Genomic DNA, 20,504 nt, shown 5'->3' on the forward strand with positions numbered 1-20,504 from the left:
GTCATACCTAGATACTTCATACGGGATTAGACCAATCGTGGACAAACTTCCATTTGGGCTGCAGGAAAGGTGGGTGTCTGTTGGCTCAGAGTCCAAGGAAGAGAACGATGGTCGATTTCCTCCCTTTGAGTATTTCACTAGGTTTGTGTGCAAGGAGGCGAAGAAGCGAAACGACCCTAGCCTCATGGGTCCAGGAAGCAGTACAATTTACACCAAGGCAGTTAAATCCACTTCGAATAATTTCAACATTAATAAATCTGTCTCAGTGTGTAAAACTGAAGCCTTTACAACTAACAATGACCCTAGCAAGAATTGTCCACTGCACAACAAATCCCACCCCCTCAAAAAATGCAGAACGTTTAGGAAAAAACCCCTTGAACAGTAAACGGCTAATCTTACTGGGACCGCCTCATTGACTGGTTTATGCTTGGTGTTTAGTTCAGAGTTCTTTTACACCTGTGTGAGAACACTACAAAAACCGTTTCAAAGGTAATTTCGTGTCTCTGGTGTTTTTCCTCAACTGAGCAGGTTAGTAATTTCAGGTTGACAGCGGGATGAAGTGCTGCCGCTTTCCACAATGGTTTTCCCCCTTTCTAGCGGCTGGAGCCATCTGTGAACCAGGCATTCAGCTTCTCGTCGGGATCGAGGGAATCGAAGGGTTGACCCCAACACGCTGGGGAGGGTCACATCTTGGGAATGCCCGGGGCAGGGTCCTGGGACTGGGGGAAAGCCATGACTTGTTCATGGAGGCGGCTGACCCCTTCAGGACGGGTTCAGCCCGGTCCATAATATACCGCTTCCACTTGACAATGGAGGACCTCTGGGCACGGCCCTCTTTGTGGGTGGAATCGGGGGACTTGACCCATAGCATTATGGGGAGATGGGTGCAAAGGATGACAGGGTTGGTGCCTGTTTGGTGTTCCGTGGTGAGGAGCGCCAGATAACAGGCTAGTAGCTGGTGCTCGAAGGGGCTGTAGTGCGCTGCCGCTTCAGGTAGGGACTTAGTCCAGAAGCCGAGGGGGACTCTGCGCCCGTGCGTCTTCTGTCAGAGGCTCCACTCGGCAACCGTCTCACTGGCTGACACCTGTAACTCAAAGGGCAGACCTGCCTGGCGGGGAGAAAGTGGCATTGCTTGTTCCACAGCCTGTTTAGCTGTATCAAAAGCAGCCTGTTGCTCCTGTCCCCATAGAAATGTGGATTTTTTCCTGGGGATCCTATAGAGTGGCCGAAGAAGCATGGTCAAGTGGGGTATATGCTGTCGCCAATAGCCCAGAAGCCCCACAAATCTCTGTGTGTCCGTTTTATTAGAGAGGACAGCAAAATTTAAAATTTTATTTGTAGCACCATCAGGGATGTTTCTATGGCCAGAGTTCCATTGTATTCCCAGAAAGAGCACATTTTGGCTGTGGCCCTGTACCTTCTCCATAATTGCCCAGCCTCGTCCCCTGAGGGATTCAATTAGCATGTGAAGGGCTTCTGAGGCTACATCCACACAACGGCGGATAAATCTGTAACCGAAGCTTTTTCTCTTCGTTTTTACCCTCTGTCCACACTAAAATGGCGTTTTCGTCCCCCGAAACTAGAGCTTTTCAGAAACGCTTTCCAAGGTGGATATCTTTGAAAACGCTGCTTGGGCAGATCTGTGTGGATAGGGTAACCGGAGACGTTTGAAAATACTATCAGACGGCAGCATGCTATTTCATTGTTTTCTTGAACGCAACCTAACAATTTCAGAACAGACGGCAACGGGACTGAAGCCAGAAGAGTTAGAAATGTACTCACCAAATACTTTGACCTATAACTTACTGAATAGATAAGTATACTCACTTTGCCGTTTTCTGTCCTTGCTCGTATGAAAGTGGTTTACCTATTTATGCAAGTACTTCTCTGACAATAGATGTGTAACAGCCTAATGTAGCATTGTATGAAAATACAAGATAACACTGATGCAGACATGTTTTATACATTTAACAAGGTGGTTTATTAATGCAACAGAGTTAGTCAGTTTTTCAATGTTCGCCGTCAGTCGGGACAATCTGTCGGTGAACTCCCTGTCGGTTGCCTCCATAAGCTCCAGTATTTGTTTTATTTTACTTTTAAGTTCTCCTGCACGAGAGCCAACAGCTGTCCGTTGTTTAAGTTTTTCCAGTCTGTATCTACACAAACGCGCACTTTTACGGCAAGATTCGACACCAAACATGTCGCTTGTTTTCGGTAGATATGTCCTGCACATGCCCAGTAGGAGGAGATTCGCCAAAATCTCCGTTTCACTGTGGACAGAGATATTTTCAAAAATGCATAGTGTGGACGCCTATCGTTTTTACGCGAAACCGGCGTTTTCAAAATTATCCGGTCTAGTGTGGATGTAACCTGAGACAATGGTCTCAGACGGGCATCAACGTAATGGGCGATTGACCCCTCGGAGGGAAGCTGGATGCGGTGTAAATCACGGGAGATGAGGCCATGGCAGATAGTGGGGCTGTGGACATAGCCTTGGGGTCGGCGACGAAAGGTGTATTGTCTGCCATCCCAAGTAAATGCAAATTGGTCCTGGCTATCCTGATGCAGGGGGATAGAGAAAAATGCATTAGCAAGGTCAACGACCGCATACCAGGGTTTATATGGACATCCTGAGATGTCCTCAATGAGGGTGACAGTGTCGGGTACAGCGGTGGCGAGGGGGGGCGGGTGCAACCTTGTTTAAGTACCTGTAATCAACGGTCATCCACCAGGAGCCGTTCTTTTTGCGGACGGGCCAAACGGGGCTGTTGATAGGGGAGGCTGTGGGTCGAATAACTCCCTCCCGTAGCAGGGCTTGAATGGAGTCCGTGATTTCTCGGTGTCCTCCTGGTACTCTGTACTGATGGTTGCAGATGACCTTGGAGGGAGGGGGGACAAAAATGGGCTCCCACTTAGCCGCCCCAACGACAGTAGTGACTCACGCAATGCCGAAGGTGAACTTGCCCCTGTTTGTTTGAAGGGACTGTCCCTTTAAAACATTGATCCTGAGGATACATTCCGGGGAGGAGGCAATAAGGACTTGTACAGGTCGGGGTGGGGGGGCGAATGGTTGCCTATGGCTAGGCAAAGTGTGACCTCTCTGGTGGGCAAAAGGGAGCCCCCCCAACCCCTCAATTTGCATGTCGTTGCCCCTCCATGCGGCAGGATTGCCTGGGATGATGGTGTGCTGGGTACCTGTATCTACGAGTGCCATCCACCTCTGCGTGTTTCCCTTTCCCCAGTGTACTACGACAGGTATATGAGGCCTGAGGTCCCCCGTGCGGGAGAGGGCCAGAGAGCAAATGCGCCGGGGGCCCTGGCCTTCATCCTATGGGAGGGGGGAAAGGGTCTGCCACCCCTGTGGTGAGGCACCTTGGTGGTGGAGGTGGGACATTTCCTGTCTCAGAAACTATGAGTTCTGCCTTGAGAGCAGGCGAGGCAGTTTCAGGTAAGGGAGGTGCAGAGGGTGGGTTGGTGTGGGCATGGTCTGGCCAGGCGGTTTGGGGGCTGGGGGCACCCACTGCGTCGGGCTTGGTGGCGGGGCGGATGGTGGTCTTTTTTTGCTAGTTTTGCCCCTGCAATGCTCCTTCCACATGGCACATAGGTTGGGGTGGAGATGCCATCTTTGCTGTCACGGTCCACCCCTGCATGCAGCAGGTCTGTGTACAGCTGTCTGAGTGTAAAGCGGGGAGGGATAGTGTTTGGAGCCCTTGCCTCGGTCTCGCGGACCTGGGCGGGTGCACCCCTCCGCATATATTCCAGACACTCTAGGAAGGTGATGGCCTCCCCTACAGTCCTACCGCTGACTGATGCCATGAGGGGCAGGATGACTGACTTCAGGTCGGGGCGTGCGGTAGTGACCAAGTATCCCGCTAGGGCACCGGTCACTCGTGTGTTTTCAAGGAAGTTGCGGTCGCAGGCACCTTGATAGATGCCGTTGACCAGTGCCCATTCCCTGATAACCCAGGTGCCCTCACCGACCGTACCCCATTGCGGCCGCCCGTGTAGATCCCACTCCAGCAGTGTGGGATAGCGAGCTCATACCGCGGTCACTACCCGATCCCACAGGGTTGTGCCGTCGCGGATTTCTGCTTGTGGCGCCCGCAGCGCATTGTTTATGCTCTGCTGGTCAGAGAGGCTTCCCAGGGCGCTTGCCTCCTGATGGGAGAGGCTGAGGTTGGGGCCCCCCTCATCCACCAGCCGGAGCAGCCAGGCAGCGAGGTGCTCCCCAGTCGTTGGCGGTACCGATTCGCCAGTTGGGTCAGCTCCTTGGGGAAGAGGTCCCGGGTCGCCGTGGTCTCGGAGTGACCAGGGGTAGGTCTGGGCAGGTCCCCCCATCCCCTTCCTCCCTGTGGTGAATCTGGGACCGCGTGGGGATGGGTTGGGCATGTTGGAGCCCGGGTGAGAAGGGGGAAGGGTGGTTGTGGGACCTAGACTCCTCGGGCTCCCCCTCCCTGTCGCTATCCAGCCAGATGTCCCCATCCCCCAGCCATGCGTCCAGCTTGTCGCCACACTGGACCAAGGCTCGAATCTTTAGTGGGTCCGGCTGCCAGCCAGACCGACGGGCTACCCGCGCCTGCAGCAGTTGTGTGAGCCTGCAGGCGGTCTCAGTTCCCCTGATCCCGAGCTCCTTGGCTTGGCTCTGGGCAGCTTGCGTTGCCTCTCACAGCGTGTAGCAGTTGTGTGAGCCTGCAGGCGGCCTCAGTTCCCCCGACCTCGAGCTCCTTGGCTCGGGTCTGGGCAGCTTGCGTTGCCTCTCACAGCGTGTAGCAGTTGTGTGAGCCTGCAGGCGGTCTCAGTTCCCCTGATCCCGAGCTCCTTGGCTTGGCTCTGGGCAGCTTGCGCTGCCTCTCACAGCGTGTAGCAGTTGTGTGAGCCTGCAGGCGGCCTCAGTTCCCCCGACCTCGAGCTCCTTGGCTCGGGTCTGGGCAGCTTGCGTTGCCTCTCACAGCGTGTAGCAGTTGTGTGAGCCTGCAGGCGGTCTCAGTTCCCCTGATCCCGAGCTCCTTGGCTTGGCTCTGGGCAGCTTGAGCTGCCTCTCACAGCGTGTAGCAGTTGTGTGAGCCTGCAGGCGGCCTCAGTTCCCCCGACCTCGAGCTCCTTGGCTCGGCTCTGGGCAGCTTGCGTTGCCTCTCACAGCGTGTAGCAGTTGTGTGAGCCTGCAGGCGGCCTCAGTTCCCCTGACCCCGAGCTCCTTGGCTCGGCTCTGGGCAGCTTGCGCTGCCTCCCGCAGCGTGTAGCAGTTGTGTGAGCCTGCAGGCGGCCTCAGTTCCCCCGACCCCGAGCTCCTTGGCTCGGCTCTGGGCAGCTTGCGCTGCCTCCCGCAGCGTGTAGCAGTTGTGTGAGCCTGCAGGCGGCCTCAGTTCCCCCGACCCCGAGCTCCTTGGCTCGGGTCTGGGCAGCTTGCGCTGCCTCTCACAGCGTGTAGCAGTTGTGTGAGCCTGCAGGCGGCCTCAGTTCCCCCGACCCCGAGCTCCTTGGCTCGGGTCTGGGCAGCTTGCGCTGCCTCCCGCAGCGTGTAGCAGTTGTGTGAGCCTGCAGGCGGCCTCAGTTCCCCTGACCTCGAGCTCTTTGGCTCGGGTCTGGGCAGCTTGCGCTGCCTCCCGCAGCGTGTAGCAGTTGTGTGAGCCTGCAGGCGGCCTCAGTTCCCCTGACCTCGAGCTCTTTGGCTCGGGTCTGGGTAGCTTGCGCTGCCTCTCACAGCGTGTAGCAGATGTGTGAGCCTGCAGGCGGCCTCAGTTCCCCTGACCCCGAGCTCCTTGGCTCGGCTCTGGGCAGCTTGCGCTGCCTCTCACAGCGTGTAGCAGCACTGCAGGAGCTCTTCGGGCTCCTTGTCCTTCTGACCACATCAGTGCTGAATGTGGTCGCTAATCCTGACCTGGCGTCTCAGCAGGGACGCAAACAACCAGAAGGCACCCCTTTGACTCCCCCTGGCTTCGGGGAACCCTGATTCCTTAAGGAGGGAGACCACGTGGTGGCCCAGCTTCTTGCCACGGGGGTCTAACTGCTCAGACCAGTCCACTGGTATCCCGTGGTCTGCCAGCATGCTGGCCGGACTCTCAAACCACTCCCTTTCATCAGTCCACCCGGGGATCTTATTCTGGGTGCCTGCACTGGCTTTTCTCCCCTTGTTCCAGAACATTCTTCCCTGTGCTCTGTGTCCAGCCAAGGCCTATAAGACCCTGCTCGCAGTGCCAAATGTTGTGATGAAATGAGAAAGGTTCTTTGAGTCTCAAGGCAAGAGCTCTGGACACACAGTTTTAACAATAAGGAGTTTATTTACAAGGGGAGAAAAAGCTTGGGAACAACACAAGCAGCTACAGTATTCGTACAAACGCACTTAGAATAGAGGAGCGTGGGAAAAGTCGGGTCTTCAGTACAATACATGGGAAAACGGTGTGGGAACGGAGTACAGGTACACATACAAGCAGGGGAAAAGTAACTACAATACTTGCCCTCCCTTTGGCTATGGGCAAGCACGGCTCTTTGCTAAAGGGACAACAATAAACGCTCCCACAACCCTATTCAATGCACACCTTACCTGGAGTGAAGCAGGGTGGTCCTTCGAGGATGGCAAAAGAGAGCGAGCCAAGCACATGTAGCACCCTTTATAGGTCAGGGGGCCAACGGTTTGGTGCTAGACAGGTTAATCCAATTAAAGTGGCCAGTGGTTAAGTGTGCATTGAGTAGTTGGGAGGGGCGAAATGTTGACTGGCAGGTGGTGTGACCTCCGACCAGGTGAGGGCAGTGCTGTCACGGGACAGGCACAGCTCTCTGGTTACAGCGCGCGCACACGCACGCACGCATGCACACCCACCCACCCCTGTCCCGGCCTAGGCCCTGAATCAGATAACCACCAGGTGAGCCGTTGGGCCGAAGCGTTTCACCTGCAGAAATTGGCCTGAAATTAATGCTTTGCTAGAGAAAGGGCAAGTGCATCTGGACAGTGAAAACAAGAAGGAGAAACTAATGTCAGACACAAGCACCTGAAAGCAGTGAATCAAATGTTGATTCACTTTTATTTTTGCTGTCCCAATGTTCTGAGTTACAGAGGTAACCTTTTGAGTGCCACGTAGGCACATCATTGCATGAAGGGGTCAAAGGAAAGCAGACTATACTGTTGCATTTACAGGGACAGCACAGTTAGGCAAATAAAGTGTAAGGATTACAATAAGGTAGTTTAGGTGTGATGATATTGGGTTTGCTGCCCGTGAAATTCTGAACTCGAAGATCTGAAGCCTTATACAATATAGCTAGCTACAGGTATGCTCACTAAAGAGATGTTATACTGTAGCCACCTACATTTCAAAGGCTTGATCGTTCCCCTGTTGAAGCTCCATGGCATGTTTAGCTGCCAAAACCCACTCTTTAAGCATAGGGATTCCCCTTCCTCCCACTAAGGAGAATGCACTTCCAGCTGTTTAAGTAGTTTAAATACAGTTCATTTATTTTTAGTGATACGTTTTTAAATTTAGGTAAATCTCTTAAAACATTTAAAACTCACAGAGGACTTGCATGCAGGTCGGTGACCAGTGGTGTGCCTCAGGGATCTGTTCTGGGACCCTTACCTTTCGTGATTTTTATAAATGACCTGGATGAGAAAGTGGAGGGATGGGTTAGTAAATTTGCTGATGACACAAAGGTTGGAGGTGTTGTGGATGGTGGGGAGGGCTGTCAGAGGTTACAGCGGGACATCGATAGGATGCAAAACTGGGCTGAGAAGTGGCAGGTGGAGTTCAACCCAGATAAGTGTGAGGTGGTTCATTTTGGTAGGTCAAATATGATGGCAGAATATAGTATTAATCGTAAGACTCTTGGTAGTGTAGAAGATCAGAGGGATCTTAGAGCCTTAGGATGCTAACGCTCCATAGGACGCTCAAAGCAGCTGCGCAGGTTGACTCTGTGGTTAAGAAGGTGTACGGTGTATTGGCCTTCATCAATCGTGGAATTGAATTTAGCAGCCGAGAGGTAATGTTGCAGCTATATAGGACCCTGATTGGATCCCACTTGGAGTACTGTGCTCAGTTCTGGTCGCATCACTAGAGGAAGGAAGTGGAACCATAGAAAGGGTGCAGAGGAGATTTACCAGTATGTTGCCTTATGAGAATAGGTTGAGTGTACTTGGCCTTCTCTCCTTGGAGCGACAGAGGATGAGAGGTGACCCGAAAGAGGTGTATAAGATGATGAGAGGCATTAATCGTGTGAATAGTCAGAGGCTTTTTCCCAGGGCTGAAATGGTTGCCACAAGAGGACACAGGTTTAAGGTGCTGGGGAGTAGGTACAGAGGAGATGTCAGGGGTAAGTTTTTTACGCAGTGTGGTGAGTGCGTGGAATGGGCTGCTGGCAACGGTGGTGGAGGTGGATACGTTAGGGTCTTTTAGGAGACTTTTGGATAGGTACATGGAGCTTAGAAAAATAGAGGGCTATGGGTAAGCCTAATAATTTCTAAGGTAGGGACATGTTCGGCACAAGTTTGTGGGCCAAAGGGCCTGTATTGTGCTGTAGGTTTTTTATGTTTCTATTGTTATGTGTGAAGCCAAGCAGAGCTGCAGAACGGATGCTGCTAATAAGAGAGAGATAAGGGAGAGCCATTCAAAATGCTAATGAGAGAGAGATAACGAGAGAGAGAGAGAGAGAGAGAGAGAGAGAGAGAGAGAGAGAGAGACAGAGAGAGAGAGAGAGAGAGAGAGAGAGAGAGACAGAGACACTTAATTCAGTATTTTGGCGTCTGCACTGATACTGCCACGGACATTTGCTTTGAACCTGAACTGTTCGTTAACACTCCTGCTGAGACATCAGGAAGTGGTGAAGTTTGATGGACAGGTGATATCCCATCAGGGGTGGATAAAATAGCGAGTTTGCTAAGACACAGGCAGACACGCCACGAGACCCTGGAGAGAGCATTGTGCACCCACAAGTTGGTGGGAGTTTGGAGGTCCGATTCGCGGGAATCGGCCAGAGGCTCACAGGGTGTAAAGGTACAACCAGTGGGGACCTGTTGTGTGTCCACCCTTGGCTGGGTGACAGGTTCACCATGGAAGAATGGTCGCATCTGGAACAGAGGGGTCACAGTCGGTGACCACAATGGGACAAGAAGACAACGGAAGGTTTGCCTGAAATTTCAGCTGTATCTCTCAGTCTCTTTCTCTCTCCAACGGTGCCACAACAACTACCTCGAACTACACTAAACTGAACTGAACTCTGCTTCACCTGAAGACTGATCATTTACCCCTGGACTTCGATAGAGCTTGGCTGATTCCTATTCCCATATTTCTGTCTATATGTGTATGTTATCATTGCTAACCGGTTACATTTATATCCTTGCATTTAGTGTACTGTATTACTTAATTTACTAATAAACTTCATTAGTTTCTAGTAATTACAGACTCCAACGAGTGTTCCATCTCGGCTGGTTTGACAACCCAGTTATGGGGTACGTAACATAAGTGGGGGCTCTGTCCGGGATTTTGAACGCCAAAATTGGGACTGGGTGAATTGATTGGGTTAAATTCCCGTATCTGATTTGGTCATGGGAAAAAAACCCAACAAAAAGGACAAACAGCAGAAATAGAGATTGAGGAATTTCTAAAGACACCAACCTTGGAGGCATTAGAGGATGCAAAGAAATCAGACTTGGTGAATGTTGCAAAACGGTTGAATCTTTGAAAGGGAAGCAGGCAATGAGGAGATCGGAGATACAAAGAACCATCGCTGAGTATTTTGTATCTAAGGATGTATTTCCTGGAGGTGGTGTCTGAGAGCAAACCTGGTGAGGCTGCGATTCAGCTGCAGATGGAAAAATTAAGGCTCGAGCATGAGTTACGAGTAAAGGAGCTAGAAAGGGAGGAAAGGGAAAAGCAGCTAGAAAGGGAGGAAAGAGAGAGAGAGAGGGAGCAAGAAAGGGAGTTTGAGCTGGAGAAGTGAAAGATAATGCGAGAGGGGGGCCGAATGCCGGACCAAGGTGGAGGGTTCAAGGCGACCCAGGAGGTTAAGTTGGTTCCCCCATTTGAGGAGCCCGATGTTGATCGGTACTTTCTACATTTCGAAAATGTCGCTGTAAGTCAGGACTGGCCGAGGGTTAAGTGGGCTGTTTTACTCCAGAGTGTGCTTAAGGGGAAGGCTCAGCAGGCTTACTCAGCGTTGTCAGCAGAAGATGCAAAGAAGTATGATATGGTAAAAGAGGCTACACTCAGGATCTATCAGTTGGTCCCGGAGGCATACCGGCAAAGGTTCCAGAAGGTGAGGAAGCAGTGGGACCACACGTATTTACAGTTTGCCCGTGAGATGCAAATGTATTGTGAGTGTTGGTGCGCCTCGAAAAGGGTCACTGGGGATTATAACAAACTGCTACAGCTACTGCTGATTGAGCAGTTTAAAGTTTGAGTCCCTGATGGTATGCGGACCTATCTAGATGAGAAAGATGCAGAAACCTTCGCCGCGACTGCTAAGTTAGCAGATGAGTACGCATTAACACACAAAGCAAAGTTTACCTCGAGTAAGAGCTACCAGAAGGGTAGTAGAGAGGGCAGAGAAAGTAAGCTGGGGACCAGTGAGAAGGGTAAGGAAGACAGGAAATAGTCTGGCAGGAGGTCTCCTAGTTTTGTGTGCTTTAATTGCGGGAAAGCCGGTCATATTGCGTCTAGGTGCTTTGCTCTGAAGAAGGAGACAGGGAAAGGAAAGGCGACCGTGCGCTGTGTTAAGCTGATTGAAATGCCGTTAAAAGAGGAGGAGCTAAACCGAGTTCAGGAGGGATGTGAGAAATTCCTTTCAACCGGGTTGGTATCTGTGAAGGACGGGTCACCCCCAGTGCCAGTAAGAATCTGGAGAGACACTGCGGCTTTTCAGTCCATAATCCTAAGCAGAGTGTTGGAATTCAATAGCGAGACAGATACTGGTGACGTGAACGTGATAGAAGGGGTTGGAAAAGGGACCGAGGCCGTACCATTACATAAAGTATTTGTGACGTGTGCTTTGGTTTCCGGACCAGTCACAATAGGGGTACGGCCTGCACTCCCGATACCCGATGTAGATGTCTTGCTCGGGAACGACCTGGCAAGTGGGGATGTGTACCCAGCAGTGAAGCTGACTAGCAAGCCTGCCAGGACTGAGGACCCGCCCATAGTTTCTGAAGTTAATCCCGCCTGCGCAGTAACTCGAAGCCTGGCCAGAAAAGCAGCAGAGACAGGCGCCAGTTTAAATGAGTCCTGCGTTGATTTAGCTGAGACATTTTTACCAGCCCTGTACCAAGAGGGGTTAGAGGGTGGTAAAACGGAGAATAGTGGAGCTAAGGAAATTAAGAGAGACGAGGCAAATTTAGGGTTGTCAAGGAACGAGATTTTGAGCCCTGCCCATAAGCTACCCCTAGGTGGACATTTTGGAGTGAGGAAGGAATTTATGGAGGCACAGAGCCAAGATGAGAAACAGATGTGGCAGCTAGAAGGTCCTGGGTTGGACACATGATCTATCTAGCTTGACAGAGCTGTTTGCAGTTGAAGAATTTAAGTGTGTTCCCAATGATGTGAGGGCAGTCCTAGATAAAAAGGATGCTGCTACCTTGAGGGAGTCTGCTGGGTTAGCAGACGAGGTTGTCTTAACCTGCAAGGTTGAGTTTACTCCGGAGGGGAGTTGCCCAGAGGGTACCTGGGAGGATCAGGGGAACTTGGAATTTGAAAGGGGGACTGGGATTGAAAGCCTAGGAGAGGCAGATGTGTGTGTGTGTGCCCAAAGAGTACCTGGGAGGATCAGGGGAACTTGGAATTTGAAAGGGGGACTGGGATTGAAAGCCTAGGAGAGGCAGATGTGTGTGTGTGTGCCCAGAGAGTACCTGGGAGGATCAAGGGAACTTGGAATTTGAAAGGGGGACTGGGATTGAAAGCCTAGGAGAGGCAGATGTGTGTGTGTGTGCCCAGAGAGTACCTGGGAGGATCAGGGGAACTTGGAATTTGAAAGGGGGACTGGGATTGAAAGCCTAGGAGAGGCAGATGTGTGTGTGTCTGCCCAGAGAGTACCTGGGAGGATCAGGGGAACTTGGAATTTGAAAGGGGGACTGGGATTGAAAGCCTAGGAGAGGCAGATGTCCCGTTGGCCTGTGTGCAGGTTGTGAAGGTACCTGTGGATGCACAGGGTACTGAACCTAGTGTTGAAGCTCAGGAAAAGTCTGAGGGGTCTGACTTAGTTGAAAAGGAATGCAGTCCTTTTGGGTCAGATGAACTTGGTTCAGTGAAGAAAGGGTTAACCCTGGCACCAGTAGAAAGTGAGGATTCTGTCACTTGTGTTAAAAGTTAGTGATGAGATGAAAGCTGGTGAGATGGATATTATTGAAGATATTGAGGGAAAAAGTGTTACTGGACTTCTGAATAAAATAAATTTAAAGTCGGGTTTGGTTCCAGGACTGTTGATCAGAGTGAAGGGACCGTTAACTAAACAATGGTTTGTTAACAAGATGCCTGCTAGTCAATTACAGTTTATTTTTTAAAATAAAGATAAACGACGTGGTGATGTTGTTCAAGTATGTGATTTGGAGAGGAAAAACGTGAAGAGTTGTTTTGACCCAGAGAGACCATCTGCTAGTGTCATTAAGGAAACTAATCAAATTAAAGACCCTGAAGATAAAATTAATAACTTGCTTGAAATTAATGAGTTGTTTGAAAGTTCAGCAAATGGGCTTAGTCTGGACAACATTGGTGATAAGCTAACACCTGTGAAGGGGGTCTCTGAAAGCCGTATCCAAGCTGATAAGCCAGCTGACCACGCAAGGGTTAAATGTTCTGTTTCAGAGTGGGAAAAAGGCCAAGAGTGAGCAAACATCATTATTGGAATAACAGGATCTGATTTTGCAGGAATTTGACTTTTTTTTGTTTGTAACAAATCATGTGAAAGATAAAAGCATCATGGAAGATTGACTGTTTAATTAGGTTTAAAAGAAAACTGGAGATTAGAGTTTGCATACACTTCTGTAATGTACCACATTATAATCACACATGTATTGGTTCACACTTTGTAATATACACCTAAGCTGAGAATTAACTCCACTGTAGGAAAAGAATTACTGTCACTTATTCGGGTGTTACAACATTTTGAGGTTTATATTTGTCCGGCACGGAAGCCACTGATAGTTTACACGGATCACAATCCATTAGTGTTTTTGACCACCATGAAGGATAAAAACAAACGCTTGTTAAGTTGGAGTCTGATATTACAGGAATTTGATATAAAGATAAAACATGTAAGAGGAAATGAAAATGTCATTGCTGATTGTCTATCCAGGTGTTAAATTTAAAGTTCTCTGTATTAGCCAAATAGCTGATGACTACCTGTATATTAGAGTGTTTTTTGTAATGTGCATTCATGTCCCTAATTTTTACCCCCCGGAAAAATTCTTTTAAGGGTGGGGGTGTTATGTGTGAAGCCAAGCAGAGCTGCAGAACGGATGCTGCTAATAAGACAGAGATAAGGGAGAGCCATTCAAAATGCTAATGAGAGAGAGATAACGAGAGAGAGACACTTAATTCAGTATTTTGGCGTCTGCACTGATACTGCCACGGACATTTGCTTTGAACCTGAACTGTTCGTTAACACTCCTGCTGAGACATCAGGGAGTGGTGAAGTTTGATGGACAGGTGATATCCCATCAGGGGTGGATAAAATAGCGAGTTTGCTAAGACACAGGCAGACACGCCACGAGACCCTGGAGAGAGCATTGTGCCCCCACAAGTTGGTGGGAGTTTGGAGGACCTATTCGCGGGAATCAGCCAGAGGCTCGCAGGGTGTAAAGGTACGACCGGTGGGAACCTGTTGTGTGTCCACCCTTGGCTGGGTGACGGGTTCACCATGGAAGAATGGTCGCATCTGGAACGGAGGGGTCACAGTCGGTGACCACAATGGGACAAGAAGACAACGGAAGGTTTGCCTGAAATTTCAGCTGTATCTCTCACTCTCTTTCTCTCTCCAATGGTACCACAACAACTACCTCGAACTACACTAAACTGAACTGAACTCTGCTTCACCTGAAGACTGATCATTTACCCCTGGACTTCGATAGAGCTTGGCTGATTCCTATTCCCATATTTCTGTGTATATGTGTATGTTATCATTGCTAACCTGTTATATTTATATCCTTGCATTTAGTGTACTGTATTACTTAATTTACTAATAAACATTACTAGTTTCTAGTAATTACAGACTCCAACGAGTGTTCCATTTCTGCTGGTTTGACAACATAGTTATGGGGTACGTAATACTATCTTATAAAAGATTTCCACATCACAAACATAGAGGATTTCTAAACCACAGATACAATTCCTTTAAGCTAAAAAGACATACCAAATTGCTGAAGAAAGAGTCGCCTGAATCAGAAATAGAAGGCAAAGAAATGGATTCTAGTCACCTCCTCTTTCTTTCATTCTTCTTGTTGTACTGTAAACATTCCTAACAAGCCTGACTGCTCTCTAACATCTATACTGTTTCTCTGCCACTTGGTAACTTCACACCAAAGCTTCTGGTAACAGAAACCCCAAACACCTACAATTAACGCTGTGAGGACTTACACCGAGTTCACAAATCTCCCAACTATTGATAGATCAGTTATTTCATGTGCTAAGTGATAGTATCAGTCTGGTCTGCAAGCTCCCTTGAACTAAATAAGTTGGACAGTGTTGTCTGGTTTGATACAGGCCAATTAACATAACCCCATTGTCTTACATTATGACAATTCACTCTGTGGTTTCAGTAGGGACTTTAATGGGCTAGAGGGGTGAGGTGAAGGAAAGCGTAACAATAATATTGAAAGATTAAATAAGTTAGTTGGTAAGTAAAATATTGAAATAGAAGATGTGGTTTTGAGTTCAGAGTCAACAGTCAAAAAGTACCACTTGAGTGGGCAGAAGAAATTGCCCTAACTAACAGTAAACAGAGGACCATAGTAAATGTTTGTTGATCAGACCCAAGGAAGGTGAATATTGGCATTCACATGATACTGGACCATTGATTTTTCCCCCGCCTCCATCTATATTAATTACCTGACCTGCAGGTGCAAGCAAACATTTATAAATTGCAGATTACACAATACTTGCCAATAGTGTGAAAGTAAAATGAATATTGTTCATAAACACAAGTGATTCTGCAGATGCTGGAAATCCAGAACAACACAATGTAAAAAATGCTAAAAGATTTCAGCAGGTCTGGCAGCATCTACGGAGAGAAATAAAGAGTGAACATTTTGGAACAACGGCCTTCATCAGGACTGGAAAGGAAGAGGTAGAAGTGAGCACAGGAAGGTGGGTGGAGGGGATGGAGTACAAGCTGGATGGTGACAGATGAGGGGGATGAAGTGAGAAGCTGGGCGGTGATAGGTAGAAAGCAAAGGGGTGAAGGAGAAATAATCTGTTAGGAGAATGGACCTTGCGAGAAAGAGGAGGGCGTACCAGAGAGAGGTGACTGCCAGGTGAGGAGTAAAGATGGGGTAAGAGGGAGCCACAATGAGGAATGGAAAAGGGAGAGAGGTGGGATAGATATTACTGGAAGCTGGAGAAATCAATTTCATGCTGTCAGGTTGGAGGTTACCCAAATGGAATATGAGGTGTGCGATCTCAACCTGAGAGCGGCCTTGTTATGGCAGCAGTGGAGGGCATATGGACCATGGATGTGAATGGAATAAACACGGTTGTCCACCAGGAAATCCTTGTTGCTACACATTTCAGATATAGGCATCGTGGCTCCTAATGAATGGATAAGACCAATGATGGCTAGAGTTGGCTTCTCCAGATGAGGTGGAAAGGCATTCTTAAAAAGAAGGGCATGGTTTCTGTTAACTTTGATGACAAATAAAATTCAGAAATGGGAAAGCAAAACTGTATCCTGTTGCAAAAATAACAGCATCAATATCTTCCACAGTGTCATCTTCAAAGATGGCTGCTGATTCAGTGAACTGCTTCACATTAGGTTAAGCAAGAACGCGTCCAGATAAAATGCAATTTGGCAAATTGTCATTAGCTGTTGGATGTTGGCTGTATAAACTGAAAAAAAGAGATAACGTCCACTCTCCATTGACTTGAGAATATTAATATTTCAGAATTAACAGATGATTGATGAAATAAACCATTTTACAAAGCACTCTCATACAGCACTGGAGAATAAACATTTTGGCAGTGAGTGCAAAGTCAAATGCAGCATTGAACTGGTGAAGGAGAAAAACTAAATAAAAACATTTCAATTGATAACTATGTACATGAGATCATATCAGTGTTTGATAAAGAAAATGCATTGCAGTTCTGTTTAATCAGTTGATTGGAATCAAAATGAGAGATGGTGCTTGAATGCACAGCAGTGAATTAGACAGGGAAGAGAAATAATATCTTGGGTGCCCATGGCACAGAAAAGAAGTACAGAACATTCTGGTTAATTGGGACACATCAGGACCAGGACATTTTGACCCTATTAAGCATCTGCCCCAGTTAGCTGAAGTTTCACGGAAAGAATTAAAACATGTAAAACAAACTTCCATTTTATTGAGTAACAAATTATAATTTAATTGAAATACAGAACAAACTGGAACACTAGCAACACTACTACAGTACTATAAAACTTAATAATTCATCAAATGTACCCTGCCCTGTTCTTCTGATTAAATGTTAATGAACAAAATCAACACAGATGCCTAATGTAGATAATGGTCTGTTTCATACAATGCTAGTGACAACTGCATCCTCCAAATCTTCATTTTTATTGTAACGTTCAAGATGATTGTCAATATCATCAAATTGTTTGTAGTTGCAGTTGTGGAATCTTTTAAGTTTCACACACAGCCATTTCTAGCACCTCCAAGCCTGAATGCTTGAAATTGCAGAGAGCAAAATGGTTCTGAATTGTCTTACTGCTTATATCAGTGACAAAAACCGCTGCTTTTTGGACACAAACACACGCAATTGACACAATTGAAAAACCGTTCACCCTAAGCATGGTGTAGTTTCTAGTGGCCACACAAGTGCACGGGCCTGACGCGAGATAGAAGCAGTTCCACGTCCGTCTCCTGCCCCAACTAAGCAGCTTAAAGTCCCAAATCAACAAGGAGAATCCCAGCTATTTTCCAATTACGTTTTGTTCTTTAAGAGTTGTCTCAAATAAGTGGCTGCCCTGAATAACCAATTAATCAGAATCCACTGCATACGACAGAGTACTGATTAGATTGGTCATGACTCAATGTTCCAGTGATCCTTGGTTCCTGAAGACAATTCAGCATCTGGGTCAGGCTTCCCCAGCCTGGAGCAAAGTTGCACCAGTGAATGGAGACATTCAGTATAGAATAATAAGTAATAGAGGCAAATGTCGGAATGAACTGGTTGCAGATAAATTGCATACGGTTTTAAGGTTATATCAGCGCATGGTTAAAAATAAAAGCTTATCATTATAACAAACAGCAAATACATGTTCCAAACTCAAATAGTGCAGATGCCAAAAACTCTGAAATAAAATAGAAAAAGCTTACTGCTCTGACAGCATATGTGTAGAAATAGAATTAACCTTTCAAGTCAGTGACTGGTCATCAGTTCATGGGAGTTCCTTCTGATGGAGATATTCAGTTCAGGGGAGCACAACTTAGAATAAGCATTAGACCATTAAGAAGAAAAGTTAGATGGCACTTCTTCACCCAGAGAATTGTACAAGAGCTGAACAATCTCCAGCAAAATGGAGGAAAAGATGGATTGATATTGACTGACAGTTGGCTAGAAAAAGAATATAAATGTAGATAGAGCTGATTTGAAATACTGTTGTATCTCACCATTCAGAGAGCCTGGATGATATTGTGGGTTCTAACAACAATGTCTGTTTTATTTGCAACTCTCTCACATTTGTTAAATACTGAACAATTCCTGAAGGCTTCACATGAGAATCATCAGATTGAGTCACATTCAAATGGGACATTTGACCAAAAGAACATGAGGTTTCTTTTTTTTTGTAATTTATTTTTTTAATTGAAGTTCATCAAACAAATATTTCCATAAGATGTATTTCAGACATTGTACATATTTATCATATAATCATATATATCACAAAATCTCCACAAAGTATTTATCTGAGCTATACACTTATAGAAAAGAGTGGAAAGAAAAAACAAGCAAAAGGAAAGAACTATGTACAAGTAGGGAGTGATCTTTTTTTTTACAACAGATTCATTGATTTGTGAGAATAAAATCAGGCCTATGAGACATTATGTAGTTAAACCATTTTTCCCAGTAGGAATCAAATTGTTCCAGCTTATGATTAACAGATGCTGTTATCTTCTCCTTTTTGTAAATGTCCATTGTAAATTCCATCCATGTATTTAAAGTTGGGCTCTCCTGTTATAACCATTTCCTAGTAAGAGTCTTTTTACCAGCCACCGACAGTATATTCATTAAATATTTATCTCTTTTCAACCATTCTTGAGGTATATATCCAAAATATATGGTCTTACTCTCCAAGGGTATTTCACATTTAAAGATGTCTTGTAGGGCATTGTGTATCCCCCTCCAATAGTTTTTAATACAGGGCAGTCCCAAAAAATATGATAATGATTTGCATTTTGATTTCCACAATTTCTCCAGCAAACAGGGAAGTTACCATCATAATGGGATTTCTGAGAGGGTGTAATAAAATATCTTATCAAGTTTTTCCATCCAAACTCCCTCCATTTCTGTGAATTGGTACACTTCCACTGATATCTCCATATTGTTGTCCATTCTTCCTCAGATATAATTATCCCTCCTTCCTTCTCCCATTTTGTTTTAATATATGAAGTCGAATGTGTTTTAAGATTTGACAACCCCTTATACCTGCTTGAAATGATTCTACTACCATTATCTGAATTATATGCTTTTCTAAAGAGCTCTATCAAGCATGTATTTGCCTTGGTTACATTTTTAAGCGTCTTATTAACATATTGTCGCATCTGTAAATACCGATAAAAATCTTGTTTTTTCTAATAAGTGTTTCTCTTAAAGCATTTCAAATCTGAACAGTGTTCCTTCTTTCATTATGTTGTAAAGAACTGTTATTCCTTTAGCTGTCCAGTCCTTAAATCTAGCATCCAATTTATTTGGTGTAAAATCAGAGTCATATGCACACCATTTAAGAATTGCAATATCTCCCTCTAGATTATATTCTTTTATAGTAGTTTTCCATATTTTAAGAGTCAATTTCACCCATGGGTTATCATTGTATTTATGTACCTTTGCAGGTTGGTATCAGCCAAAATTGCTTGTATGGGGATGGGAAGTACCCGCTCCTCAATGTTTTTCCATTGAGCGTCATATGATGGGTTGCACCAACATATCACCGCTCTCAACTGTGCTGCAAAATAATAATCTCTAAGAGAAGGCAAGCCCCATCCCCCCGTTTCCTTTGCTAATTACAAAGTTTTGAGACGAACTCTAGGCCTTTTACCCTGCCAAATATACCTTGATAGCATCTTGTTCCATTCATTGAATTGATTTTGATTAATTTCTATTGGTAGGGTCTGAAAGAGATATAACAGTCTGGGCAGTATATTCATTTTAATAGACTCAATCCTTAAACTGAGACTGAAAAAAGGAATCAGGCTCCACCTTGCCACATCTTCCTTAATTTTTTTATATAAAGGCTGATAATATGCCCAAATATTTGAAAGACTCTGTGTGCCATGCCCAGGGGTATCGACTTTCAATTTCTCTTGGTGGGCTATAGTAATATGAAAGTAATTGGGTTTTATCTATGTTGATCTTGTATCCTGATAATTGACCATATTGTTCAAAGGATTGCATCAATTTAGGTAGGAGTATGTTGGTTGCCCTAGATAGATCAAAATGTCATCCACGTAACAAGCCAATTTATGCTCTGTCCCTGATATCTTCATTTTGTTTGATGTATTGAGCTAATGGTTCCAGATATAACGCAAAGAGTAGTGGTGACCATGCACAACCCTGTCTCGTGCCCCTTTCTAGGGTAAGACTATTTGATAAATATCCATTGATTTTAATCCTAGCAGTAGGATTGTCATATAGTGTCTGTATAGTTTTAATAATTGTGTCTTGGAAACCAAATCTATGTAAAACTCTGTAAAGAAAATTCCAATTAACCAAATCAAATGCTTTTTCAGCATCCACGCTTATCACTATTGCTTCAATTTTATTTTTTTGTATATGATCCATAATGTGAAGTGTCCTTCGTATATTGTCTTGAGTCTGGCGTTGTCGTATAAAACCTGTCTGATCATTACGTATCAGCATGTGTAGAAACTCCTCTAATCATTTGGCCATGATGGAGGTAAATAACCTATAATCTACATTAAGAACGGATATTGGTCTAAATGACCCGCATTCCATTTTATCCTTGCCTTCTTTTGGTATAGCTGAGATTATCGCTTCCTCCCAACTGGGTGGCATTTGTGCCTTTTTAGAGCCCAGTTCAGTGTGGGGAGTAAAACAGGAATTAACTCATTTTTAAATTCTTTGTTCCACTCTGCCGTATACCCATCTGATCCTGGTGACTTG

At 46.2% G+C, this 20,504-nt stretch overlaps 1 protein-coding gene and 1 pseudogene across 1 annotated transcript in view; one reads left to right on the top strand and one right to left on the bottom strand.

The window, feature by feature from the left end:
- Positions 1–20,504, top strand: part of LOC140737397 (flavin-containing monooxygenase 5-like) — a 138,083-nt gene that overhangs the window by 31,386 nt on the left and 86,193 nt on the right. The gene's annotated exons all lie outside the window — the stretch shown is intronic.
- LOC140736652 (uncharacterized) lies at positions 594–6,142 on the bottom strand (annotated as a pseudogene).

This window comes from Hemitrygon akajei, chromosome 12 (assembly GCF_048418815.1).
Source record: "Hemitrygon akajei chromosome 12, sHemAka1.3, whole genome shotgun sequence".
Taxonomy (NCBI): Eukaryota; Metazoa; Chordata; class Chondrichthyes; order Myliobatiformes; family Dasyatidae; genus Hemitrygon; species Hemitrygon akajei.